Genomic DNA, 19,646 nt, shown 5'->3' with positions numbered 1-19,646 from the left:
CTCGCACGGATTTCGGAGCCGAAACAAGAATGGGGCAGCACGAGGGCTCGCGATGCGTGTGGGCTCGCCCGGAGTCGGAGGCGCAAAAGGAGGGGCGCAGCACGAGGGCTTCTGTTTCCTGAGTCAATCGATATTTTGGGACTCGCACGGGTTTCGGACGCGCAAAAAGTGGGGTGCAACTCGACGACTTCCCAGGAGGGCACCCATCCTAGTACTCCTCTCGCCCAAGCACGCTTAACTGCGGAGTTCTGATGGGATCCGGTGCATTAGTGCTGGTATGATCGCACCCGATGGAGCAGGCTGAGTCAATTGATATATTCGGACTCGCACGGATTTCGGAGCCGAAACAAGAATGGGGCAGCACGAGGGCTCGCGATGCGTGTGGGCTCGCCCGGAGTCGGAGGCGCAAAAGGAGGGGCGCAGCACGAGGGCTTCTGTTTCCTGAGTCAATCGATATTTTGGGACTCGCACGGGTTTCGGACGCGCAAAAAGTGGGGTGCAACTCGACGACTTCCCAGGAGGGCACCCATCCTAGTACTCCTCTCGCCCAAGCACGCTTAACTGCGGAGTTCTGATGGGATCCGGTGCATTAGTGCTGGTATGATCGCACCCGATGGAGCAGGCTGAGTCAATTGATATATTCGGACTCGCACGGATTTCGGAGCCGAAACAAGAATGGGGCAGCACGAGGGCTCGCGATGCGTGTGGGCTCGCCCGGAGTCGGAGGCGCAAAAGGAGGGGCGCAGCACGAGGGCTTCTGTTTCCTGAGTCAATCGATATTTTGGGACTCGCACGGGTTTCGGACGCGCAAAAAGTGGGGTGCAACTCGACGACTTCCCAGGAGGGCACCCATCCTAGTACTCCTCTCGCCCAAGCACGCTTAACTGCGGAGTTCTGATGGGATCCGGTGCATTAGTGCTGGTATGATCGCACCCGATGGAGCAGGCTGAGTCAATTGATATATTCGGACTCGCACGGATTTCGGAGCCGAAACAAGAATGGGGCAGCACGAGGGCTCGCGATGCGTGTGGGCTCGCCCGGAGTCGGAGGCGCAAAAGGAGGGGCGCAGCACGAGGGCTTCTGTTTCCTGAGTCAATCGATATTTTGGGACTCGCACGGGTTTCGGACGCGCAAAAAGTGGGGTGCAACTCGACGACTTCCCAGGAGGGCACCCATCCTAGTACTCCTCTCGCCCAAGCACGCTTAACTGCGGAGTTCTGATGGGATCCGGTGCATTAGTGCTGGTATGATCGCACCCGATGGAGCAGGCTGAGTCAATTGATATATTCGGACTCGCACGGATTTCGGAGCCGAAACAAGAATGGGGCAGCACGAGGGCTCGCGATGCGTGTGGGCTCGCCCGGAGTCGGAGGCGCAAAAGGAGGGGCGCAGCACGAGGGCTTCTGTTTCCTGAGTCAATCGATATTTTGGGACTCGCACGGGTTTCGGACGCGCAAAAAGTGGGGTGCAACTCGACGACTTCCCAGGAGGGCACCCATCCTAGTACTCCTCTCGCCCAAGCACGCTTAACTGCGGAGTTCTGATGGGATCCGGTGCATTAGTGCTGGTATGATCGCACCCGATGGAGCAGGCTGAGTCAATTGATATATTCGGACTCGCACGGATTTCGGAGCCGAAACAAGAATGGGGCAGCACGAGGGCTCGCGATGCGTGTGGGCTCGCCCGGAGTCGGAGGCGCAAAAGGAGGGGCGCAGCACGAGGGCTTCTGTTTCCTGAGTCAATCGATATTTTGGGACTCGCACGGGTTTCGGACGCGCAAAAAGTGGGGTGCAACTCGACGACTTCCCAGGAGGGCACCCATCCTAGTACTCCTCTCGCCCAAGCACGCTTAACTGCGGAGTTCTGATGGGATCCGGTGCATTAGTGCTGGTATGATCGCACCCGATGGAGCAGGCTGAGTCAATTGATATATTCGGACTCGCACGGATTTCGGAGCCGAAACAAGAATGGGGCAGCACGAGGGCTCGCGATGCGTGTGGGCTCGCCCGGAGTCGGAGGCGCAAAAGGAGGGGCGCAGCACGAGGGCTTCTGTTTCCTGAGTCAATCGATATTTTGGGACTCGCACGGGTTTCGGACGCGCAAAAAGTGGGGTGCAACTCGACGACTTCCCAGGAGGGCACCCATCCTAGTACTCCTCTCGCCCAAGCACGCTTAACTGCGGAGTTCTGATGGGATCCGGTGCATTAGTGCTGGTATGATCGCACCCGATGGAGCAGGCTGAGTCAATTGATATATTCGGACTCGCACGGATTTCGGAGCCGAAACAAGAATGGGGCAGCACGAGGGCTCGCGATGCGTGTGGGCTCGCCCGGAGTCGGAGGCGCAAAAGGAGGGGCGCAGCACGAGGGCTTCTGTTTCCTGAGTCAATCGATATTTTGGGACTCGCACGGGTTTCGGACGCGCAAAAAGTGGGGTGCAACTCGACGACTTCCCAGGAGGGCACCCATCCTAGTACTCCTCTCGCCCAAGCACGCTTAACTGCGGAGTTCTGATGGGATCCGGTGCATTAGTGCTGGTATGATCGCACCCGATGGAGCAGGCTGAGTCAATTGATATATTCGGACTCGCACGGATTTCGGAGCCGAAACAAGAATGGGGCAGCACGAGGGCTCGCGATGCGTGTGGGCTCGCCCGGAGTCGGAGGCGCAAAAGGAGGGGCGCAGCACGAGGGCTTCTGTTTCCTGAGTCAATCGATATTTTGGGACTCGCACGGGTTTCGGACGCGCAAAAAGTGGGGTGCAACTCGACGACTTCCCAGGAGGGCACCCATCCTAGTACTCCTCTCGCCCAAGCACGCTTAACTGCGGAGTTCTGATGGGATCCGGTGCATTAGTGCTGGTATGATCGCACCCGATGGAGCAGGCTGAGTCAATTGATATATTCGGACTCGCACGGATTTCGGAGCCGAAACAAGAATGGGGCAGCACGAGGGCTCGCGATGCGTGTGGGCTCGCCCGGAGTCGGAGGCGCAAAAGGAGGGGCGCAGCACGAGGGCTTCTGTTTCCTGAGTCAATCGATATTTTGGGACTCGCACGGGTTTCGGACGCGCAAAAAGTGGGGTGCAACTCGACGACTTCCCAGGAGGGCACCCATCCTAGTACTCCTCTCGCCCAAGCACGCTTAACTGCGGAGTTCTGATGGGATCCGGTGCATTAGTGCTGGTATGATCGCACCCGATGGAGCAGGCTGAGTCAATTGATATATTCGGACTCGCACGGATTTCGGAGCCGAAACAAGAATGGGGCAGCACGAGGGCTCGCGATGCGTGTGGGCTCGCCCGGAGTCGGAGGCGCAAAAGGAGGGGCGCAGCACGAGGGCTTCTGTTTCCTGAGTCAATCGATATTTTGGGACTCGCACGGGTTTCGGACGCGCAAAAAGTGGGGTGCAACTCGACGACTTCCCAGGAGGGCACCCATCCTAGTACTCCTCTCGCCCAAGCACGCTTAACTGCGGAGTTCTGATGGGATCCGGTGCATTAGTGCTGGTATGATCGCACCCGATGGAGCAGGCTGAGTCAATTGATATATTCGGACTCGCACGGATTTCGGAGCCGAAACAAGAATGGGGCAGCACGAGGGCTCGCGATGCGTGTGGGCTCGCCCGGAGTCGGAGGCGCAAAAGGAGGGGCGCAGCACGAGGGCTTCTGTTTCCTGAGTCAATCGATATTTTGGGACTCGCACGGGTTTCGGACGCGCAAAAAGTGGGGTGCAACTCGACGACTTCCCAGGAGGGCACCCATCCTAGTACTCCTCTCGCCCAAGCACGCTTAACTGCGGAGTTCTGATGGGATCCGGTGCATTAGTGCTGGTATGATCGCACCCGATGGAGCAGGCTGAGTCAATTGATATATTCGGACTCGCACGGATTTCGGAGCCGAAACAAGAATGGGGCAGCACGAGGGCTCGCGATGCGTGTGGGCTCGCCCGGAGTCGGAGGCGCAAAAGGAGGGGCGCAGCACGAGGGCTTCTGTTTCCTGAGTCAATCGATATTTTGGGACTCGCACGGGTTTCGGACGCGCAAAAAGTGGGGTGCAACTCGACGACTTCCCAGGAGGGCACCCATCCTAGTACTCCTCTCGCCCAAGCACGCTTAACTGCGGAGTTCTGATGGGATCCGGTGCATTAGTGCTGGTATGATCGCACCCGATGGAGCAGGCTGAGTCAATTGATATATTCGGACTCGCACGGATTTCGGAGCCGAAACAAGAATGGGGCAGCACGAGGGCTCGCGATGCGTGTGGGCTCGCCCGGAGTCGGAGGCGCAAAAGGAGGGGCGCAGCACGAGGGCTTCTGTTTCCTGAGTCAATCGATATTTTGGGACTCGCACGGGTTTCGGACGCGCAAAAAGTGGGGTGCAACTCGACGACTTCCCAGGAGGGCACCCATCCTAGTACTCCTCTCGCCCAAGCACGCTTAACTGCGGAGTTCTGATGGGATCCGGTGCATTAGTGCTGGTATGATCGCACCCGATGGAGCAGGCTGAGTCAATTGATATATTCGGACTCGCACGGATTTCGGAGCCGAAACAAGAATGGGGCAGCACGAGGGCTCGCGATGCGTGTGGGCTCGCCCGGAGTCGGAGGCGCAAAAGGAGGGGCGCAGCACGAGGGCTTCTGTTTCCTGAGTCAATCGATATTTTGGGACTCGCACGGGTTTCGGACGCGCAAAAAGTGGGGTGCAACTCGACGACTTCCCAGGAGGGCACCCATCCTAGTACTCCTCTCGCCCAAGCACGCTTAACTGCGGAGTTCTGATGGGATCCGGTGCATTAGTGCTGGTATGATCGCACCCGATGGAGCAGGCTGAGTCAATTGATATATTCGGACTCGCACGGATTTCGGAGCCGAAACAAGAATGGGGCAGCACGAGGGCTCGCGATGCGTGTGGGCTCGCCCGGAGTCGGAGGCGCAAAAGGAGGGGCGCAGCACGAGGGCTTCTGTTTCCTGAGTCAATCGATATTTTGGGACTCGCACGGGTTTCGGACGCGCAAAAAGTGGGGTGCAACTCGACGACTTCCCAGGAGGGCACCCATCCTAGTACTCCTCTCGCCCAAGCACGCTTAACTGCGGAGTTCTGATGGGATCCGGTGCATTAGTGCTGGTATGATCGCACCCGATGGAGCAGGCTGAGTCAATTGATATATTCGGACTCGCACGGATTTCGGAGCCGAAACAAGAATGGGGCAGCACGAGGGCTCGCGATGCGTGTGGGCTCGCCCGGAGTCGGAGGCGCAAAAGGAGGGGCGCAGCACGAGGGCTTCTGTTTCCTGAGTCAATCGATATTTTGGGACTCGCACGGGTTTCGGACGCGCAAAAAGTGGGGTGCAACTCGACGACTTCCCAGGAGGGCACCCATCCTAGTACTCCTCTCGCCCAAGCACGCTTAACTGCGGAGTTCTGATGGGATCCGGTGCATTAGTGCTGGTATGATCGCACCCGATGGAGCAGGCTGAGTCAATTGATATATTCGGACTCGCACGGATTTCGGAGCCGAAACAAGAATGGGGCAGCACGAGGGCTCGCGATGCGTGTGGGCTCGCCCGGAGTCGGAGGCGCAAAAGGAGGGGCGCAGCACGAGGGCTTCTGTTTCCTGAGTCAATCGATATTTTGGGACTCGCACGGGTTTCGGACGCGCAAAAAGTGGGGTGCAACTCGACGACTTCCCAGGAGGGCACCCATCCTAGTACTCCTCTCGCCCAAGCACGCTTAACTGCGGAGTTCTGATGGGATCCGGTGCATTAGTGCTGGTATGATCGCACCCGATGGAGCAGGCTGAGTCAATTGATATATTCGGACTCGCACGGATTTCGGAGCCGAAACAAGAATGGGGCAGCACGAGGGCTCGCGATGCGTGTGGGCTCGCCCGGAGTCGGAGGCGCAAAAGGAGGGGCGCAGCACGAGGGCTTCTGTTTCCTGAGTCAATCGATATTTTGGGACTCGCACGGGTTTCGGACGCGCAAAAAGTGGGGTGCAACTCGACGACTTCCCAGGAGGGCACCCATCCTAGTACTCCTCTCGCCCAAGCACGCTTAACTGCGGAGTTCTGATGGGATCCGGTGCATTAGTGCTGGTATGATCGCACCCGATGGAGCAGGCTGAGTCAATTGATATATTCGGACTCGCACGGATTTCGGAGCCGAAACAAGAATGGGGCAGCACGAGGGCTCGCGATGCGTGTGGGCTCGCCCGGAGTCGGAGGCGCAAAAGGAGGGGCGCAGCACGAGGGCTTCTGTTTCCTGAGTCAATCGATATTTTGGGACTCGCACGGGTTTCGGACGCGCAAAAAGTGGGGTGCAACTCGACGACTTCCCAGGAGGGCACCCATCCTAGTACTCCTCTCGCCCAAGCACGCTTAACTGCGGAGTTCTGATGGGATCCGGTGCATTAGTGCTGGTATGATCGCACCCGATGGAGCAGGCTGAGTCAATTGATATATTCGGACTCGCACGGATTTCGGAGCCGAAACAAGAATGGGGCAGCACGAGGGCTCGCGATGCGTGTGGGCTCGCCCGGAGTCGGAGGCGCAAAAGGAGGGGCGCAGCACGAGGGCTTCTGTTTCCTGAGTCAATCGATATTTTGGGACTCGCACGGGTTTCGGACGCGCAAAAAGTGGGGTGCAACTCGACGACTTCCCAGGAGGGCACCCATCCTAGTACTCCTCTCGCCCAAGCACGCTTAACTGCGGAGTTCTGATGGGATCCGGTGCATTAGTGCTGGTATGATCGCACCCGATGGAGCAGGCTGAGTCAATTGATATATTCGGACTCGCACGGATTTCGGAGCCGAAACAAGAATGGGGCAGCACGAGGGCTCGCGATGCGTGTGGGCTCGCCCGGAGTCGGAGGCGCAAAAGGAGGGGCGCAGCACGAGGGCTTCTGTTTCCTGAGTCAATCGATATTTTGGGACTCGCACGGGTTTCGGACGCGCAAAAAGTGGGGTGCAACTCGACGACTTCCCAGGAGGGCACCCATCCTAGTACTCCTCTCGCCCAAGCACGCTTAACTGCGGAGTTCTGATGGGATCCGGTGCATTAGTGCTGGTATGATCGCACCCGATGGAGCAGGCTGAGTCAATTGATATATTCGGACTCGCACGGATTTCGGAGCCGAAACAAGAATGGGGCAGCACGAGGGCTCGCGATGCGTGTGGGCTCGCCCGGAGTCGGAGGCGCAAAAGGAGGGGCGCAGCACGAGGGCTTCTGTTTCCTGAGTCAATCGATATTTTGGGACTCGCACGGGTTTCGGACGCGCAAAAAGTGGGGTGCAACTCGACGACTTCCCAGGAGGGCACCCATCCTAGTACTCCTCTCGCCCAAGCACGCTTAACTGCGGAGTTCTGATGGGATCCGGTGCATTAGTGCTGGTATGATCGCACCCGATGGAGCAGGCTGAGTCAATTGATATATTCGGACTCGCACGGATTTCGGAGCCGAAACAAGAATGGGGCAGCACGAGGGCTCGCGATGCGTGTGGGCTCGCCCGGAGTCGGAGGCGCAAAAGGAGGGGCGCAGCACGAGGGCTTCTGTTTCCTGAGTCAATCGATATTTTGGGACTCGCACGGGTTTCGGACGCGCAAAAAGTGGGGTGCAACTCGACGACTTCCCAGGAGGGCACCCATCCTAGTACTCCTCTCGCCCAAGCACGCTTAACTGCGGAGTTCTGATGGGATCCGGTGCATTAGTGCTGGTATGATCGCACCCGATGGAGCAGGCTGAGTCAATTGATATATTCGGACTCGCACGGATTTCGGAGCCGAAACAAGAATGGGGCAGCACGAGGGCTCGCGATGCGTGTGGGCTCGCCCGGAGTCGGAGGCGCAAAAGGAGGGGCGCAGCACGAGGGCTTCTGTTTCCTGAGTCAATCGATATTTTGGGACTCGCACGGGTTTCGGACGCGCAAAAAGTGGGGTGCAACTCGACGACTTCCCAGGAGGGCACCCATCCTAGTACTCCTCTCGCCCAAGCACGCTTAACTGCGGAGTTCTGATGGGATCCGGTGCATTAGTGCTGGTATGATCGCACCCGATGGAGCAGGCTGAGTCAATTGATATATTCGGACTCGCACGGATTTCGGAGCCGAAACAAGAATGGGGCAGCACGAGGGCTCGCGATGCGTGTGGGCTCGCCCGGAGTCGGAGGCGCAAAAGGAGGGGCGCAGCACGAGGGCTTCTGTTTCCTGAGTCAATCGATATTTTGGGACTCGCACGGGTTTCGGACGCGCAAAAAGTGGGGTGCAACTCGACGACTTCCCAGGAGGGCACCCATCCTAGTACTCCTCTCGCCCAAGCACGCTTAACTGCGGAGTTCTGATGGGATCCGGTGCATTAGTGCTGGTATGATCGCACCCGATGGAGCAGGCTGAGTCAATTGATATATTCGGACTCGCACGGATTTCGGAGCCGAAACAAGAATGGGGCAGCACGAGGGCTCGCGATGCGTGTGGGCTCGCCCGGAGTCGGAGGCGCAAAAGGAGGGGCGCAGCACGAGGGCTTCTGTTTCCTGAGTCAATCGATATTTTGGGACTCGCACGGGTTTCGGACGCGCAAAAAGTGGGGTGCAACTCGACGACTTCCCAGGAGGGCACCCATCCTAGTACTCCTCTCGCCCAAGCACGCTTAACTGCGGAGTTCTGATGGGATCCGGTGCATTAGTGCTGGTATGATCGCACCCGATGGAGCAGGCTGAGTCAATTGATATATTCGGACTCGCACGGATTTCGGAGCCGAAACAAGAATGGGGCAGCACGAGGGCTCGCGATGCGTGTGGGCTCGCCCGGAGTCGGAGGCGCAAAAGGAGGGGCGCAGCACGAGGGCTTCTGTTTCCTGAGTCAATCGATATTTTGGGACTCGCACGGGTTTCGGACGCGCAAAAAGTGGGGTGCAACTCGACGACTTCCCAGGAGGGCACCCATCCTAGTACTCCTCTCGCCCAAGCACGCTTAACTGCGGAGTTCTGATGGGATCCGGTGCATTAGTGCTGGTATGATCGCACCCGATGGAGCAGGCTGAGTCAATTGATATATTCGGACTCGCACGGATTTCGGAGCCGAAACAAGAATGGGGCAGCACGAGGGCTCGCGATGCGTGTGGGCTCGCCCGGAGTCGGAGGCGCAAAAGGAGGGGCGCAGCACGAGGGCTTCTGTTTCCTGAGTCAATCGATATTTTGGGACTCGCACGGGTTTCGGACGCGCAAAAAGTGGGGTGCAACTCGACGACTTCCCAGGAGGGCACCCATCCTAGTACTCCTCTCGCCCAAGCACGCTTAACTGCGGAGTTCTGATGGGATCCGGTGCATTAGTGCTGGTATGATCGCACCCGATGGAGCAGGCTGAGTCAATTGATATATTCGGACTCGCACGGATTTCGGAGCCGAAACAAGAATGGGGCAGCACGAGGGCTCGCGATGCGTGTGGGCTCGCCCGGAGTCGGAGGCGCAAAAGGAGGGGCGCAGCACGAGGGCTTCTGTTTCCTGAGTCAATCGATATTTTGGGACTCGCACGGGTTTCGGACGCGCAAAAAGTGGGGTGCAACTCGACGACTTCCCAGGAGGGCACCCATCCTAGTACTCCTCTCGCCCAAGCACGCTTAACTGCGGAGTTCTGATGGGATCCGGTGCATTAGTGCTGGTATGATCGCACCCGATGGAGCAGGCTGAGTCAATTGATATATTCGGACTCGCACGGATTTCGGAGCCGAAACAAGAATGGGGCAGCACGAGGGCTCGCGATGCGTGTGGGCTCGCCCGGAGTCGGAGGCGCAAAAGGAGGGGCGCAGCACGAGGGCTTCTGTTTCCTGAGTCAATCGATATTTTGGGACTCGCACGGGTTTCGGACGCGCAAAAAGTGGGGTGCAACTCGACGACTTCCCAGGAGGGCACCCATCCTAGTACTCCTCTCGCCCAAGCACGCTTAACTGCGGAGTTCTGATGGGATCCGGTGCATTAGTGCTGGTATGATCGCACCCGATGGAGCAGGCTGAGTCAATTGATATATTCGGACTCGCACGGATTTCGGAGCCGAAACAAGAATGGGGCAGCACGAGGGCTCGCGATGCGTGTGGGCTCGCCCGGAGTCGGAGGCGCAAAAGGAGGGGCGCAGCACGAGGGCTTCTGTTTCCTGAGTCAATCGATATTTTGGGACTCGCACGGGTTTCGGACGCGCAAAAAGTGGGGTGCAACTCGACGACTTCCCAGGAGGGCACCCATCCTAGTACTCCTCTCGCCCAAGCACGCTTAACTGCGGAGTTCTGATGGGATCCGGTGCATTAGTGCTGGTATGATCGCACCCGATGGAGCAGGCTGAGTCAATTGATATATTCGGACTCGCACGGATTTCGGAGCCGAAACAAGAATGGGGCAGCACGAGGGCTCGCGATGCGTGTGGGCTCGCCCGGAGTCGGAGGCGCAAAAGGAGGGGCGCAGCACGAGGGCTTCTGTTTCCTGAGTCAATCGATATTTTGGGACTCGCACGGGTTTCGGACGCGCAAAAAGTGGGGTGCAACTCGACGACTTCCCAGGAGGGCACCCATCCTAGTACTCCTCTCGCCCAAGCACGCTTAACTGCGGAGTTCTGATGGGATCCGGTGCATTAGTGCTGGTATGATCGCACCCGATGGAGCAGGCTGAGTCAATTGATATATTCGGACTCGCACGGATTTCGGAGCCGAAACAAGAATGGGGCAGCACGAGGGCTCGCGATGCGTGTGGGCTCGCCCGGAGTCGGAGGCGCAAAAGGAGGGGCGCAGCACGAGGGCTTCTGTTTCCTGAGTCAATCGATATTTTGGGACTCGCACGGGTTTCGGACGCGCAAAAAGTGGGGTGCAACTCGACGACTTCCCAGGAGGGCACCCATCCTAGTACTCCTCTCGCCCAAGCACGCTTAACTGCGGAGTTCTGATGGGATCCGGTGCATTAGTGCTGGTATGATCGCACCCGATGGAGCAGGCTGAGTCAATTGATATATTCGGACTCGCACGGATTTCGGAGCCGAAACAAGAATGGGGCAGCACGAGGGCTCGCGATGCGTGTGGGCTCGCCCGGAGTCGGAGGCGCAAAAGGAGGGGCGCAGCACGAGGGCTTCTGTTTCCTGAGTCAATCGATATTTTGGGACTCGCACGGGTTTCGGACGCGCAAAAAGTGGGGTGCAACTCGACGACTTCCCAGGAGGGCACCCATCCTAGTACTCCTCTCGCCCAAGCACGCTTAACTGCGGAGTTCTGATGGGATCCGGTGCATTAGTGCTGGTATGATCGCACCCGATGGAGCAGGCTGAGTCAATTGATATATTCGGACTCGCACGGATTTCGGAGCCGAAACAAGAATGGGGCAGCACGAGGGCTCGCGATGCGTGTGGGCTCGCCCGGAGTCGGAGGCGCAAAAGGAGGGGCGCAGCACGAGGGCTTCTGTTTCCTGAGTCAATCGATATTTTGGGACTCGCACGGGTTTCGGACGCGCAAAAAGTGGGGTGCAACTCGACGACTTCCCAGGAGGGCACCCATCCTAGTACTCCTCTCGCCCAAGCACGCTTAACTGCGGAGTTCTGATGGGATCCGGTGCATTAGTGCTGGTATGATCGCACCCGATGGAGCAGGCTGAGTCAATTGATATATTCGGACTCGCACGGATTTCGGAGCCGAAACAAGAATGGGGCAGCACGAGGGCTCGCGATGCGTGTGGGCTCGCCCGGAGTCGGAGGCGCAAAAGGAGGGGCGCAGCACGAGGGCTTCTGTTTCCTGAGTCAATCGATATTTTGGGACTCGCACGGGTTTCGGACGCGCAAAAAGTGGGGTGCAACTCGACGACTTCCCAGGAGGGCACCCATCCTAGTACTCCTCTCGCCCAAGCACGCTTAACTGCGGAGTTCTGATGGGATCCGGTGCATTAGTGCTGGTATGATCGCACCCGATGGAGCAGGCTGAGTCAATTGATATATTCGGACTCGCACGGATTTCGGAGCCGAAACAAGAATGGGGCAGCACGAGGGCTCGCGATGCGTGTGGGCTCGCCCGGAGTCGGAGGCGCAAAAGGAGGGGCGCAGCACGAGGGCTTCTGTTTCCTGAGTCAATCGATATTTTGGGACTCGCACGGGTTTCGGACGCGCAAAAAGTGGGGTGCAACTCGACGACTTCCCAGGAGGGCACCCATCCTAGTACTCCTCTCGCCCAAGCACGCTTAACTGCGGAGTTCTGATGGGATCCGGTGCATTAGTGCTGGTATGATCGCACCCGATGGAGCAGGCTGAGTCAATTGATATATTCGGACTCGCACGGATTTCGGAGCCGAAACAAGAATGGGGCAGCACGAGGGCTCGCGATGCGTGTGGGCTCGCCCGGAGTCGGAGGCGCAAAAGGAGGGGCGCAGCACGAGGGCTTCTGTTTCCTGAGTCAATCGATATTTTGGGACTCGCACGGGTTTCGGACGCGCAAAAAGTGGGGTGCAACTCGACGACTTCCCAGGAGGGCACCCATCCTAGTACTCCTCTCGCCCAAGCACGCTTAACTGCGGAGTTCTGATGGGATCCGGTGCATTAGTGCTGGTATGATCGCACCCGATGGAGCAGGCTGAGTCAATTGATATATTCGGACTCGCACGGATTTCGGAGCCGAAACAAGAATGGGGCAGCACGAGGGCTCGCGATGCGTGTGGGCTCGCCCGGAGTCGGAGGCGCAAAAGGAGGGGCGCAGCACGAGGGCTTCTGTTTCCTGAGTCAATCGATATTTTGGGACTCGCACGGGTTTCGGACGCGCAAAAAGTGGGGTGCAACTCGACGACTTCCCAGGAGGGCACCCATCCTAGTACTCCTCTCGCCCAAGCACGCTTAACTGCGGAGTTCTGATGGGATCCGGTGCATTAGTGCTGGTATGATCGCACCCGATGGAGCAGGCTGAGTCAATTGATATATTCGGACTCGCACGGATTTCGGAGCCGAAACAAGAATGGGGCAGCACGAGGGCTCGCGATGCGTGTGGGCTCGCCCGGAGTCGGAGGCGCAAAAGGAGGGGCGCAGCACGAGGGCTTCTGTTTCCTGAGTCAATCGATATTTTGGGACTCGCACGGGTTTCGGACGCGCAAAAAGTGGGGTGCAACTCGACGACTTCCCAGGAGGGCACCCATCCTAGTACTCCTCTCGCCCAAGCACGCTTAACTGCGGAGTTCTGATGGGATCCGGTGCATTAGTGCTGGTATGATCGCACCCGATGGAGCAGGCTGAGTCAATTGATATATTCGGACTCGCACGGATTTCGGAGCCGAAACAAGAATGGGGCAGCACGAGGGCTCGCGATGCGTGTGGGCTCGCCCGGAGTCGGAGGCGCAAAAGGAGGGGCGCAGCACGAGGGCTTCTGTTTCCTGAGTCAATCGATATTTTGGGACTCGCACGGGTTTCGGACGCGCAAAAAGTGGGGTGCAACTCGACGACTTCCCAGGAGGGCACCCATCCTAGTACTCCTCTCGCCCAAGCACGCTTAACTGCGGAGTTCTGATGGGATCCGGTGCATTAGTGCTGGTATGATCGCACCCGATGGAGCAGGCTGAGTCAATTGATATATTCGGACTCGCACGGATTTCGGAGCCGAAACAAGAATGGGGCAGCACGAGGGCTCGCGATGCGTGTGGGCTCGCCCGGAGTCGGAGGCGCAAAAGGAGGGGCGCAGCACGAGGGCTTCTGTTTCCTGAGTCAATCGATATTTTGGGACTCGCACGGGTTTCGGACGCGCAAAAAGTGGGGTGCAACTCGACGACTTCCCAGGAGGGCACCCATCCTAGTACTCCTCTCGCCCAAGCACGCTTAACTGCGGAGTTCTGATGGGATCCGGTGCATTAGTGCTGGTATGATCGCACCCGATGGAGCAGGCTGAGTCAATTGATATATTCGGACTCGCACGGATTTCGGAGCCGAAACAAGAATGGGGCAGCACGAGGGCTCGCGATGCGTGTGGGCTCGCCCGGAGTCGGAGGCGCAAAAGGAGGGGCGCAGCACGAGGGCTTCTGTTTCCTGAGTCAATCGATATTTTGGGACTCGCACGGGTTTCGGACGCGCAAAAAGTGGGGTGCAACTCGACGACTTCCCAGGAGGGCACCCATCCTAGTACTCCTCTCGCCCAAGCACGCTTAACTGCGGAGTTCTGATGGGATCCGGTGCATTAGTGCTGGTATGATCGCACCCGATGGAGCAGGCTGAGTCAATTGATATATTCGGACTCGCACGGATTTCGGAGCCGAAACAAGAATGGGGCAGCACGAGGGCTCGCGATGCGTGTGGGCTCGCCCGGAGTCGGAGGCGCAAAAGGAGGGGCGCAGCACGAGGGCTTCTGTTTCCTGAGTCAATCGATATTTTGGGACTCGCACGGGTTTCGGACGCGCAAAAAGTGGGGTGCAACTCGACGACTTCCCAGGAGGGCACCCATCCTAGTACTCCTCTCGCCCAAGCACGCTTAACTGCGGAGTTCTGATGGGATCCGGTGCATTAGTGCTGGTATGATCGCACCCGATGGAGCAGGCTGAGTCAATTGATATATTCGGACTCGCACGGATTTCGGAGCCGAAACAAGAATGGGGCAGCACGAGGGCTCGCGATGCGTGTGGGCTCGCCCGGAGTCGGAGGCGCAAAAGGAGGGGCGCAGCACGAGGGCTTCTGTTTCCTGAGTCAATCGATATTTTGGGACTCGCACGGGTTTCGGACGCGCAAAAAGTGGGGTGCAACTCGACGACTTCCCAGGAGGGCACCCATCCTAGTACTCCTCTCGCCCAAGCACGCTTAACTGCGGAGTTCTGATGGGATCCGGTGCATTAGTGCTGGTATGATCGCACCCGATGGAGCAGGCTGAGTCAATTGATATATTCGGACTCGCACGGATTTCGGAGCCGAAACAAGAATGGGGCAGCACGAGGGCTCGCGATGCGTGTGGGCTCGCCCGGAGTCGGAGGCGCAAAAGGAGGGGCGCAGCACGAGGGCTTCTGTTTCCTGAGTCAATCGATATTTTGGGACTCGCACGGGTTTCGGACGCGCAAAAAGTGGGGTGCAACTCGACGACTTCCCAGGAGGGCACCCATCCTAGTACTCCTCTCGCCCAAGCACGCTTAACTGCGGAGTTCTGATGGGATCCGGTGCATTAGTGCTGGTATGATCGCACCCGATGGAGCAGGCTGAGTCAATTGATATATTCGGACTCGCACGGATTTCGGAGCCGAAACAAGAATGGGGCAGCACGAGGGCTCGCGATGCGTGTGGGCTCGCCCGGAGTCGGAGGCGCAAAAGGAGGGGCGCAGCACGAGGGCTTCTGTTTCCTGAGTCAATCGATATTTTGGGACTCGCACGGGTTTCGGACGCGCAAAAAGTGGGGTGCAACTCGACGACTTCCCAGGAGGGCACCCATCCTAGTACTCCTCTCGCCCAAGCACGCTTAACTGCGGAGTTCTGATGGGATCCGGTGCATTAGTGCTGGTATGATCGCACCCGATGGAGCAGGCTGAGTCAATTGATATATTCGGACTCGCACGGATTTCGGAGCCGAAACAAGAATGGGGCAGCACGAGGGCTCGCGATGCGTGTGGGCTCGCCCGGAGTCGGAGGCGCAAAAGGAGGGGCGCAGCACGAGGGCTTCTGTTTCCTGAGTCAATCGATATTTTGGGACTCGCACGGGTTTCGGACGCGCAAAAAGTGGGGTGCAACTCGACGACTTCCCAGGAGGGCACCCATCCTAGTACTCCTCTCGCCCAAGCACGCTTAACTGCGGAGTTCTGATGGGATCCGGTGCATTAGTGCTGGTATGATCGCACCCGATGGAGCAGGCTGAGTCAATTGATATATTCGGACTCGCACGGATTTCGGAGCCGAAACAAGAATGGGGCAGCACGAGGGCTCGCGATGCGTGTGGGCTCGCCCGGAGTCGGAGGCGCAAAAGGAGGGGCGCAGCACGAGGGCTTCTGTTTCCTGAGTCAATCGATATTTTGGGACTCGCACGGGTTTCGGACGCGCAAAAAGTGGGGTGCAACTCGACGACTTCCCAGGAGGGCACCCATCCTAGTACTCCTCTCGCCCAAGCACGCTTAACTGCGGAGTTCTGATGGGATCCGGTGCATTAGTGCTGGTATGATCGCACCCGATGGAGCAGGCTGAGTCAATTGATATATTCGGACTCGCACGGATTTCGGAGCCGAAACAAGAATGGGGCAGCACGAGGGCTCGCGATGCGTGTGGGCTCGCCCGGAGTCGGAGGCGCAAAAGGAGGGGCGCAGCACGAGGGCTTCTGTTTCCTGAGTCAATCGATATTTTGGGACTCGCACGGGTTTCGGACGCGCAAAAAGTGGGGTGCAACTCGACGACTTCCCAGGAGGGCACCCATCCTAGTACTCCTCTCGCCCAAGCACGCTTAACTGCGGAGTTCTGATGGGATCCGGTGCATTAGTGCTGGTATGATCGCACCCGATGGAGCAGGCTGAGTCAATTGATATATTCGGACTCGCACGGATTTCGGAGCCGAAACAAGAATGGGGCAGCACGAGGGCTCGCGATGCGTGTGGGCTCGCCCGGAGTCGGAGGCGCAAAAGGAGGGGCGCAGCACGAGGGCTTCTGTTTCCTGAGTCAATCGATATTTTGGGACTCGCACGGGTTTCGGACGCGCAAAAAGTGGGGTGCAACTCGACGACTTCCCAGGAGGGCACCCATCCTAGTACTACTCTCGCCCAAGCACGCTTAACTGCGGAGTTCTGATGGGATCCGGTGCATTAGTGCTGGTATGATCGCACCCGATGGAGCAGGCTGAGTCAATTGATATATTCGGACTCGCACGGATTTCGGAGCCGAAACAAGAATGGGGCAGCACGAGGGCTCGCGATGCGTGTGGGCTCGCCCGGAGTCGGAGGCGCAAAAGGAGGGGCGCAGCACGAGGGCTTCTGTTTCCTGAGTCAATCGATATTTTGGGACTCGCACGGGTTTCGGACGCGCAAAAAGTGGGGTGCAACTCGACGACTTCCCAGGGGGCACCCATCCTAGTACTCCTCTCGCCCAAGCACGCTTAACTGCGGAGTTCTGATGGGATCCGGTGCATTAGTGCTGGTATGATCGCACCCGATGGAGCAGGCTGAGTCAATTGATATATTCGGACTCGCACGGATTTCGGAGCCGAAACAAGAATGGGGCAGCACGAGGGCTCGCGATGCGCTGTGGGCTCGCCCGGAGGAGGCGCAAAAGGAGGGGCGCAGCACGAGGGCTTCTGTTTCCTGAGTCAATCGATATTTTGGGACTCGCACGGGTTTCGGACGCGCAAAAAGTGGGGTGCAACTCGACGACTTCCCAGGAGGGCACCCATCCTAGTACTCCTCTCGCCCAAGCACGCTTAACTGCGGAGTTCTGATGGGATCCGGTGCATTAGTGCTGGTATGATCGCACCCGATGGAGCAGGCTGAGTCAATTGATATATTCGGACTCGCACGGATTTCGGAGCCGAAACAAGAATGGGGCAGCACGAGGGCTCGCGATGCGTGTGGGCTCGCCCGGAGTCGGAGGCGCAAAAGGAGGGGCGCAGCACGAGGGCTTCTGTTTCCTGAGTCAATCGATATTTTGGGACTCGCACGGGTTTCGGACGCGCAAAAAGTGGGGTGCAACTCGACGACTTCCCAGGAGGGCACCCATCCTAGTACTCCTCTCGCCCAAGCACGCTTAACTGCGGAGTTCTGATGGGATCCGGTGCATTAGTGCTGGTATGATCGCACCCGATGGAGCAGGCTGAGTCAATTGATATATTCGGACTCGCACGGATTTCGGAGCCGAAACAAGAATGGGGCAGCACGAGGGCTCGCGATGCTGTGTGGGCTCGCCCGGAGTCGGAGGCGCAAAAGGAGGGGCGCAGCACGAGGGCTTCTGTTTCCTGAGTCAATCGATATTTTGGGACTCGCACGGGTTTCGGACGCGCAAAAAGTGGGGTGCAACTCGACGACTTCCCAGGAGGGCACCCATCCTAGTACTCCTCTCGCCCAAGCACGCTTAACTGCGGAGTTCTGATGGGATCCGGTGCATTAGTGCTGGTATGATCGCACCCGATGGAGCAGGCTGAGTCAATTGATATATTCGGACTCGCACGGATTTCGGAGCCGAAACAAGAATGGGGCAGCACGAGGGCTCGCGATGCGTGTGGGCTCGCCCGGAGTCGGAGGCGCAAAAGGAGGGGCGCAGCACGAGGGCTTCTGTTTCCTGAGTCAATCGATATTTGGGACTCGCACGGGTTTCGGACGCGCAAAAAGTGGGGTGCAACTCGACGACTTCCCAGGAGGCACCCATCCTAGTACTCCTCTCGCCCAAGCACGCTTAACTGCGGAGTTCTGATGGGATCCGGTGCATTAGTGCTGGTATGATCGCACCCGATGGAGCAGGCTGAGTCAATTGATATATTCGGACTCGCACGGATTTCGGAGCCGAAACAAGAATGGGGCAGCACGAGGGCTCGCGATGCGTGTGGGCTCGCCCGGAGTCGGAGGCGCAAAAGGAGGGGCGCAGCACGAGGGCTTCTGTTTCCTGAGTCAATCGATATTTTGGGACTCGCACGGTTTCGGACGCGCAAAAAGTGGGGTTGCAACTCGACGACTTCCCAGGAGGGCACCCATCCTAGTACTCCTCGCCCAAGCACGCTTAACTGCGGAGTTCTGATGGGATCCGGTGCATTAGTGCTGGTATGATCGCACCCGATGGAGCAGGCAGCTGAGTCAATTGATATATTCGGACTCGCACGGATTTCGGAGCCGAAACAAGAATGGGGCAGCACGAGGGCTCGCGATGCGTGTGGGCTCGCCCGGAGTCGGAGGCGCAAAAGGAGGGGCGCAGCACGAGGGCTTCTGTTTCCTGAGTCAATCGATATTTTGGGACTCGCACGGGTTTCGGACGCGCAAAAAGTGGGGTGCAACTCGACGACTTCCCAGGAGGGCACCCATCCTAGTACTCCTCTCGCCCAAGCACGCTTAACTGCGGAGTTCGATGGGATCCGGTGCATTAGTGCTGGTATGATCGCACCCATGGAGCAGGCTGAGTCAATTGTATATTCGGATCGCAGGATTTCGGAGCCGAAAAACAAGAATGGGGCGGGACGAGGGCTCGCGATGCGTGTGGGCTCGCCCGGAGTCGGAGGCGCAAAAGGAGGGGGCAGCACGAGGCTTCTGTTTCTGAGTCAATCGATCTTTGGGACTCGCACGGGTTTCGGACGCGCAAAAAAGTGCGGGGTGCAACTCGACGACTTCCAGGAGGGCACCCATCCTAGACTCCTCTCGCCCAAGCACGCTTAACTGCGGAGTTCTGATGGGATCCGGTGCATTAGTGTGGTATGATCGCACCGATGGAGCGGCTGAGTCAATTGATTATTCGGACTCGCACGGCTTTCGGAGCCGCCACGAATGGGGCAGCACGAGGCTCGCGATGCGGTGGGCTCGCCGGGAGTCGGAGGCCAAAAGGGTGCGCCGCACGAGGGCTTCTTTTTCCTGAGTCCTCGATCTTTTGGGACTCGCACGGGTTTCGGCCGCGCAAAAAGTGGGGTGCAACTCGACGATTCCCCCGAGGGCCCCATCCTAGTACTCCTCTCGCCCAAGCACGCTTAACTGCGGAGTTCTGATGGGATCCGGTGCATTAGGCTGGTATGATCGCACCCG

General features: G+C 58.3%; 59 non-coding genes and 2 pseudogenes across 59 annotated transcripts; all 61 read right to left on the bottom strand.

Annotated features, from left to right (window-relative positions):
- Positions 1–170: 170 nt before the first annotated feature.
- Positions 171–289, bottom strand: LOC129296790 (5S ribosomal RNA). Its single transcript, XR_008589955.1, has one exon. It is a non-coding gene; the product is annotated as a 5S ribosomal RNA (ribosomal RNA).
- A 204-nt stretch (positions 290–493) lies between these two features.
- Positions 494–612, bottom strand: LOC129296789 (5S ribosomal RNA). The gene has a single exon (XR_008589954.1). It is a non-coding gene; the product is annotated as a 5S ribosomal RNA (ribosomal RNA).
- A 204-nt stretch (positions 613–816) lies between these two features.
- On the bottom strand, positions 817–935 carry LOC129296788 (5S ribosomal RNA). The gene has a single exon (XR_008589953.1). It is a non-coding gene; the product is annotated as a 5S ribosomal RNA (ribosomal RNA).
- Positions 936–1,139: 204 nt separating this feature from the next.
- On the bottom strand, positions 1,140–1,258 carry LOC129296787 (5S ribosomal RNA). The gene has a single exon (XR_008589952.1). It is a non-coding gene; the product is annotated as a 5S ribosomal RNA (ribosomal RNA).
- A 204-nt stretch (positions 1,259–1,462) lies between these two features.
- On the bottom strand, positions 1,463–1,581 carry LOC129296786 (5S ribosomal RNA). The gene has a single exon (XR_008589951.1). It is a non-coding gene; the product is annotated as a 5S ribosomal RNA (ribosomal RNA).
- Positions 1,582–1,785: 204 nt separating this feature from the next.
- On the bottom strand, positions 1,786–1,904 carry LOC129296785 (5S ribosomal RNA). Its single transcript, XR_008589949.1, has one exon. It is a non-coding gene; the product is annotated as a 5S ribosomal RNA (ribosomal RNA).
- A 204-nt stretch (positions 1,905–2,108) lies between these two features.
- Positions 2,109–2,227, bottom strand: LOC129296784 (5S ribosomal RNA). Its single transcript, XR_008589948.1, has one exon. It is a non-coding gene; the product is annotated as a 5S ribosomal RNA (ribosomal RNA).
- A 204-nt stretch (positions 2,228–2,431) lies between these two features.
- LOC129296783 (5S ribosomal RNA) lies at positions 2,432–2,550 on the bottom strand. The gene has a single exon (XR_008589947.1). It is a non-coding gene; the product is annotated as a 5S ribosomal RNA (ribosomal RNA).
- A 204-nt stretch (positions 2,551–2,754) lies between these two features.
- LOC129296782 (5S ribosomal RNA) lies at positions 2,755–2,873 on the bottom strand. The gene has a single exon (XR_008589946.1). It is a non-coding gene; the product is annotated as a 5S ribosomal RNA (ribosomal RNA).
- A 204-nt stretch (positions 2,874–3,077) lies between these two features.
- On the bottom strand, positions 3,078–3,196 carry LOC129296779 (5S ribosomal RNA). The gene has a single exon (XR_008589944.1). It is a non-coding gene; the product is annotated as a 5S ribosomal RNA (ribosomal RNA).
- A 204-nt stretch (positions 3,197–3,400) lies between these two features.
- On the bottom strand, positions 3,401–3,519 carry LOC129296778 (5S ribosomal RNA). Its single transcript, XR_008589943.1, has one exon. It is a non-coding gene; the product is annotated as a 5S ribosomal RNA (ribosomal RNA).
- Positions 3,520–3,723: 204 nt separating this feature from the next.
- Positions 3,724–3,842, bottom strand: LOC129296777 (5S ribosomal RNA). Its single transcript, XR_008589942.1, has one exon. It is a non-coding gene; the product is annotated as a 5S ribosomal RNA (ribosomal RNA).
- A 204-nt stretch (positions 3,843–4,046) lies between these two features.
- Positions 4,047–4,165, bottom strand: LOC129296776 (5S ribosomal RNA). Its single transcript, XR_008589941.1, has one exon. It is a non-coding gene; the product is annotated as a 5S ribosomal RNA (ribosomal RNA).
- A 204-nt stretch (positions 4,166–4,369) lies between these two features.
- On the bottom strand, positions 4,370–4,488 carry LOC129296775 (5S ribosomal RNA). The gene has a single exon (XR_008589940.1). It is a non-coding gene; the product is annotated as a 5S ribosomal RNA (ribosomal RNA).
- A 204-nt stretch (positions 4,489–4,692) lies between these two features.
- On the bottom strand, positions 4,693–4,811 carry LOC129296774 (5S ribosomal RNA). The gene has a single exon (XR_008589938.1). It is a non-coding gene; the product is annotated as a 5S ribosomal RNA (ribosomal RNA).
- Positions 4,812–5,015: 204 nt separating this feature from the next.
- On the bottom strand, positions 5,016–5,134 carry LOC129296773 (5S ribosomal RNA). The gene has a single exon (XR_008589937.1). It is a non-coding gene; the product is annotated as a 5S ribosomal RNA (ribosomal RNA).
- Positions 5,135–5,338: 204 nt separating this feature from the next.
- Positions 5,339–5,457, bottom strand: LOC129296772 (5S ribosomal RNA). Its single transcript, XR_008589936.1, has one exon. It is a non-coding gene; the product is annotated as a 5S ribosomal RNA (ribosomal RNA).
- Positions 5,458–5,661: 204 nt separating this feature from the next.
- Positions 5,662–5,780, bottom strand: LOC129296771 (5S ribosomal RNA). The gene has a single exon (XR_008589935.1). It is a non-coding gene; the product is annotated as a 5S ribosomal RNA (ribosomal RNA).
- Positions 5,781–5,984: 204 nt separating this feature from the next.
- On the bottom strand, positions 5,985–6,103 carry LOC129296769 (5S ribosomal RNA). Its single transcript, XR_008589934.1, has one exon. It is a non-coding gene; the product is annotated as a 5S ribosomal RNA (ribosomal RNA).
- A 204-nt stretch (positions 6,104–6,307) lies between these two features.
- LOC129296767 (5S ribosomal RNA) lies at positions 6,308–6,426 on the bottom strand. The gene has a single exon (XR_008589932.1). It is a non-coding gene; the product is annotated as a 5S ribosomal RNA (ribosomal RNA).
- A 204-nt stretch (positions 6,427–6,630) lies between these two features.
- LOC129296766 (5S ribosomal RNA) lies at positions 6,631–6,749 on the bottom strand. Its single transcript, XR_008589931.1, has one exon. It is a non-coding gene; the product is annotated as a 5S ribosomal RNA (ribosomal RNA).
- A 204-nt stretch (positions 6,750–6,953) lies between these two features.
- LOC129296765 (5S ribosomal RNA) lies at positions 6,954–7,072 on the bottom strand. Its single transcript, XR_008589930.1, has one exon. It is a non-coding gene; the product is annotated as a 5S ribosomal RNA (ribosomal RNA).
- A 204-nt stretch (positions 7,073–7,276) lies between these two features.
- LOC129296764 (5S ribosomal RNA) lies at positions 7,277–7,395 on the bottom strand. The gene has a single exon (XR_008589929.1). It is a non-coding gene; the product is annotated as a 5S ribosomal RNA (ribosomal RNA).
- A 204-nt stretch (positions 7,396–7,599) lies between these two features.
- On the bottom strand, positions 7,600–7,718 carry LOC129296763 (5S ribosomal RNA). Its single transcript, XR_008589927.1, has one exon. It is a non-coding gene; the product is annotated as a 5S ribosomal RNA (ribosomal RNA).
- A 204-nt stretch (positions 7,719–7,922) lies between these two features.
- LOC129296762 (5S ribosomal RNA) lies at positions 7,923–8,041 on the bottom strand. Its single transcript, XR_008589926.1, has one exon. It is a non-coding gene; the product is annotated as a 5S ribosomal RNA (ribosomal RNA).
- A 204-nt stretch (positions 8,042–8,245) lies between these two features.
- Positions 8,246–8,364, bottom strand: LOC129296761 (5S ribosomal RNA). Its single transcript, XR_008589925.1, has one exon. It is a non-coding gene; the product is annotated as a 5S ribosomal RNA (ribosomal RNA).
- Positions 8,365–8,568: 204 nt separating this feature from the next.
- LOC129296760 (5S ribosomal RNA) lies at positions 8,569–8,687 on the bottom strand. The gene has a single exon (XR_008589924.1). It is a non-coding gene; the product is annotated as a 5S ribosomal RNA (ribosomal RNA).
- A 204-nt stretch (positions 8,688–8,891) lies between these two features.
- LOC129296758 (5S ribosomal RNA) lies at positions 8,892–9,010 on the bottom strand. Its single transcript, XR_008589923.1, has one exon. It is a non-coding gene; the product is annotated as a 5S ribosomal RNA (ribosomal RNA).
- A 204-nt stretch (positions 9,011–9,214) lies between these two features.
- Positions 9,215–9,333, bottom strand: LOC129296757 (5S ribosomal RNA). The gene has a single exon (XR_008589922.1). It is a non-coding gene; the product is annotated as a 5S ribosomal RNA (ribosomal RNA).
- A 204-nt stretch (positions 9,334–9,537) lies between these two features.
- Positions 9,538–9,656, bottom strand: LOC129296755 (5S ribosomal RNA). The gene has a single exon (XR_008589920.1). It is a non-coding gene; the product is annotated as a 5S ribosomal RNA (ribosomal RNA).
- Positions 9,657–9,860: 204 nt separating this feature from the next.
- LOC129296754 (5S ribosomal RNA) lies at positions 9,861–9,979 on the bottom strand. Its single transcript, XR_008589919.1, has one exon. It is a non-coding gene; the product is annotated as a 5S ribosomal RNA (ribosomal RNA).
- Positions 9,980–10,183: 204 nt separating this feature from the next.
- LOC129296753 (5S ribosomal RNA) lies at positions 10,184–10,302 on the bottom strand. Its single transcript, XR_008589918.1, has one exon. It is a non-coding gene; the product is annotated as a 5S ribosomal RNA (ribosomal RNA).
- Positions 10,303–10,506: 204 nt separating this feature from the next.
- LOC129296752 (5S ribosomal RNA) lies at positions 10,507–10,625 on the bottom strand. The gene has a single exon (XR_008589916.1). It is a non-coding gene; the product is annotated as a 5S ribosomal RNA (ribosomal RNA).
- A 204-nt stretch (positions 10,626–10,829) lies between these two features.
- LOC129296751 (5S ribosomal RNA) lies at positions 10,830–10,948 on the bottom strand. The gene has a single exon (XR_008589915.1). It is a non-coding gene; the product is annotated as a 5S ribosomal RNA (ribosomal RNA).
- Positions 10,949–11,152: 204 nt separating this feature from the next.
- Positions 11,153–11,271, bottom strand: LOC129296750 (5S ribosomal RNA). Its single transcript, XR_008589914.1, has one exon. It is a non-coding gene; the product is annotated as a 5S ribosomal RNA (ribosomal RNA).
- A 204-nt stretch (positions 11,272–11,475) lies between these two features.
- Positions 11,476–11,594, bottom strand: LOC129296749 (5S ribosomal RNA). The gene has a single exon (XR_008589913.1). It is a non-coding gene; the product is annotated as a 5S ribosomal RNA (ribosomal RNA).
- Positions 11,595–11,798: 204 nt separating this feature from the next.
- LOC129296747 (5S ribosomal RNA) lies at positions 11,799–11,917 on the bottom strand. The gene has a single exon (XR_008589912.1). It is a non-coding gene; the product is annotated as a 5S ribosomal RNA (ribosomal RNA).
- Positions 11,918–12,121: 204 nt separating this feature from the next.
- On the bottom strand, positions 12,122–12,240 carry LOC129296746 (5S ribosomal RNA). Its single transcript, XR_008589911.1, has one exon. It is a non-coding gene; the product is annotated as a 5S ribosomal RNA (ribosomal RNA).
- Positions 12,241–12,444: 204 nt separating this feature from the next.
- Positions 12,445–12,563, bottom strand: LOC129296745 (5S ribosomal RNA). The gene has a single exon (XR_008589910.1). It is a non-coding gene; the product is annotated as a 5S ribosomal RNA (ribosomal RNA).
- Positions 12,564–12,767: 204 nt separating this feature from the next.
- LOC129296743 (5S ribosomal RNA) lies at positions 12,768–12,886 on the bottom strand. Its single transcript, XR_008589908.1, has one exon. It is a non-coding gene; the product is annotated as a 5S ribosomal RNA (ribosomal RNA).
- A 204-nt stretch (positions 12,887–13,090) lies between these two features.
- Positions 13,091–13,209, bottom strand: LOC129296742 (5S ribosomal RNA). The gene has a single exon (XR_008589907.1). It is a non-coding gene; the product is annotated as a 5S ribosomal RNA (ribosomal RNA).
- Positions 13,210–13,413: 204 nt separating this feature from the next.
- On the bottom strand, positions 13,414–13,532 carry LOC129296741 (5S ribosomal RNA). The gene has a single exon (XR_008589905.1). It is a non-coding gene; the product is annotated as a 5S ribosomal RNA (ribosomal RNA).
- Positions 13,533–13,736: 204 nt separating this feature from the next.
- LOC129296740 (5S ribosomal RNA) lies at positions 13,737–13,855 on the bottom strand. The gene has a single exon (XR_008589904.1). It is a non-coding gene; the product is annotated as a 5S ribosomal RNA (ribosomal RNA).
- Positions 13,856–14,059: 204 nt separating this feature from the next.
- On the bottom strand, positions 14,060–14,178 carry LOC129296739 (5S ribosomal RNA). The gene has a single exon (XR_008589903.1). It is a non-coding gene; the product is annotated as a 5S ribosomal RNA (ribosomal RNA).
- Positions 14,179–14,382: 204 nt separating this feature from the next.
- On the bottom strand, positions 14,383–14,501 carry LOC129296738 (5S ribosomal RNA). The gene has a single exon (XR_008589902.1). It is a non-coding gene; the product is annotated as a 5S ribosomal RNA (ribosomal RNA).
- Positions 14,502–14,705: 204 nt separating this feature from the next.
- LOC129296736 (5S ribosomal RNA) lies at positions 14,706–14,824 on the bottom strand. Its single transcript, XR_008589901.1, has one exon. It is a non-coding gene; the product is annotated as a 5S ribosomal RNA (ribosomal RNA).
- A 204-nt stretch (positions 14,825–15,028) lies between these two features.
- On the bottom strand, positions 15,029–15,147 carry LOC129296735 (5S ribosomal RNA). The gene has a single exon (XR_008589900.1). It is a non-coding gene; the product is annotated as a 5S ribosomal RNA (ribosomal RNA).
- A 204-nt stretch (positions 15,148–15,351) lies between these two features.
- Positions 15,352–15,470, bottom strand: LOC129296734 (5S ribosomal RNA). The gene has a single exon (XR_008589899.1). It is a non-coding gene; the product is annotated as a 5S ribosomal RNA (ribosomal RNA).
- A 204-nt stretch (positions 15,471–15,674) lies between these two features.
- Positions 15,675–15,793, bottom strand: LOC129296733 (5S ribosomal RNA). The gene has a single exon (XR_008589898.1). It is a non-coding gene; the product is annotated as a 5S ribosomal RNA (ribosomal RNA).
- Positions 15,794–15,997: 204 nt separating this feature from the next.
- LOC129296731 (5S ribosomal RNA) lies at positions 15,998–16,116 on the bottom strand. The gene has a single exon (XR_008589896.1). It is a non-coding gene; the product is annotated as a 5S ribosomal RNA (ribosomal RNA).
- A 204-nt stretch (positions 16,117–16,320) lies between these two features.
- On the bottom strand, positions 16,321–16,439 carry LOC129296730 (5S ribosomal RNA). Its single transcript, XR_008589894.1, has one exon. It is a non-coding gene; the product is annotated as a 5S ribosomal RNA (ribosomal RNA).
- Positions 16,440–16,643: 204 nt separating this feature from the next.
- Positions 16,644–16,762, bottom strand: LOC129296718 (5S ribosomal RNA). Its single transcript, XR_008589882.1, has one exon. It is a non-coding gene; the product is annotated as a 5S ribosomal RNA (ribosomal RNA).
- A 204-nt stretch (positions 16,763–16,966) lies between these two features.
- LOC129296834 (5S ribosomal RNA) lies at positions 16,967–17,084 on the bottom strand. Its single transcript, XR_008589998.1, has one exon. It is a non-coding gene; the product is annotated as a 5S ribosomal RNA (ribosomal RNA).
- Positions 17,085–17,286: 202 nt separating this feature from the next.
- LOC129296729 (5S ribosomal RNA) lies at positions 17,287–17,405 on the bottom strand. The gene has a single exon (XR_008589893.1). It is a non-coding gene; the product is annotated as a 5S ribosomal RNA (ribosomal RNA).
- A 204-nt stretch (positions 17,406–17,609) lies between these two features.
- LOC129296728 (5S ribosomal RNA) lies at positions 17,610–17,728 on the bottom strand. The gene has a single exon (XR_008589892.1). It is a non-coding gene; the product is annotated as a 5S ribosomal RNA (ribosomal RNA).
- A 205-nt stretch (positions 17,729–17,933) lies between these two features.
- LOC129296727 (5S ribosomal RNA) lies at positions 17,934–18,052 on the bottom strand. The gene has a single exon (XR_008589891.1). It is a non-coding gene; the product is annotated as a 5S ribosomal RNA (ribosomal RNA).
- A 203-nt stretch (positions 18,053–18,255) lies between these two features.
- LOC129296835 (5S ribosomal RNA) lies at positions 18,256–18,373 on the bottom strand. Its single transcript, XR_008589999.1, has one exon. It is a non-coding gene; the product is annotated as a 5S ribosomal RNA (ribosomal RNA).
- A 204-nt stretch (positions 18,374–18,577) lies between these two features.
- LOC129296839 (5S ribosomal RNA) lies at positions 18,578–18,694 on the bottom strand. The gene has a single exon (XR_008590002.1). It is a non-coding gene; the product is annotated as a 5S ribosomal RNA (ribosomal RNA).
- Positions 18,695–18,901: 207 nt separating this feature from the next.
- On the bottom strand, positions 18,902–19,019 carry LOC129296840 (5S ribosomal RNA). Its single transcript, XR_008590003.1, has one exon. It is a non-coding gene; the product is annotated as a 5S ribosomal RNA (ribosomal RNA).
- Positions 19,020–19,220: 201 nt separating this feature from the next.
- LOC129296849 (5S ribosomal RNA) lies at positions 19,221–19,336 on the bottom strand (annotated as a pseudogene).
- Positions 19,337–19,529: 193 nt separating this feature from the next.
- On the bottom strand, positions 19,530–19,645 carry LOC129296847 (5S ribosomal RNA; annotated as a pseudogene).
- Between the last annotated feature and the right edge of the window lies 1 nt (position 19,646).

Source organism: Prosopis cineraria, unplaced genomic scaffold (genome assembly GCF_029017545.1).
Source record: "Prosopis cineraria cultivar Desert tree isolate PC_DT_omini unplaced genomic scaffold, ASM2901754v1 PC391, whole genome shotgun sequence".
NCBI lineage: Eukaryota > Viridiplantae > Streptophyta > Magnoliopsida > Fabales > Fabaceae > Prosopis > Prosopis cineraria.
Note: the sequence above shows the minus strand (reverse complement) of the source record. Positions and strands in the feature narration are given on the sequence as shown.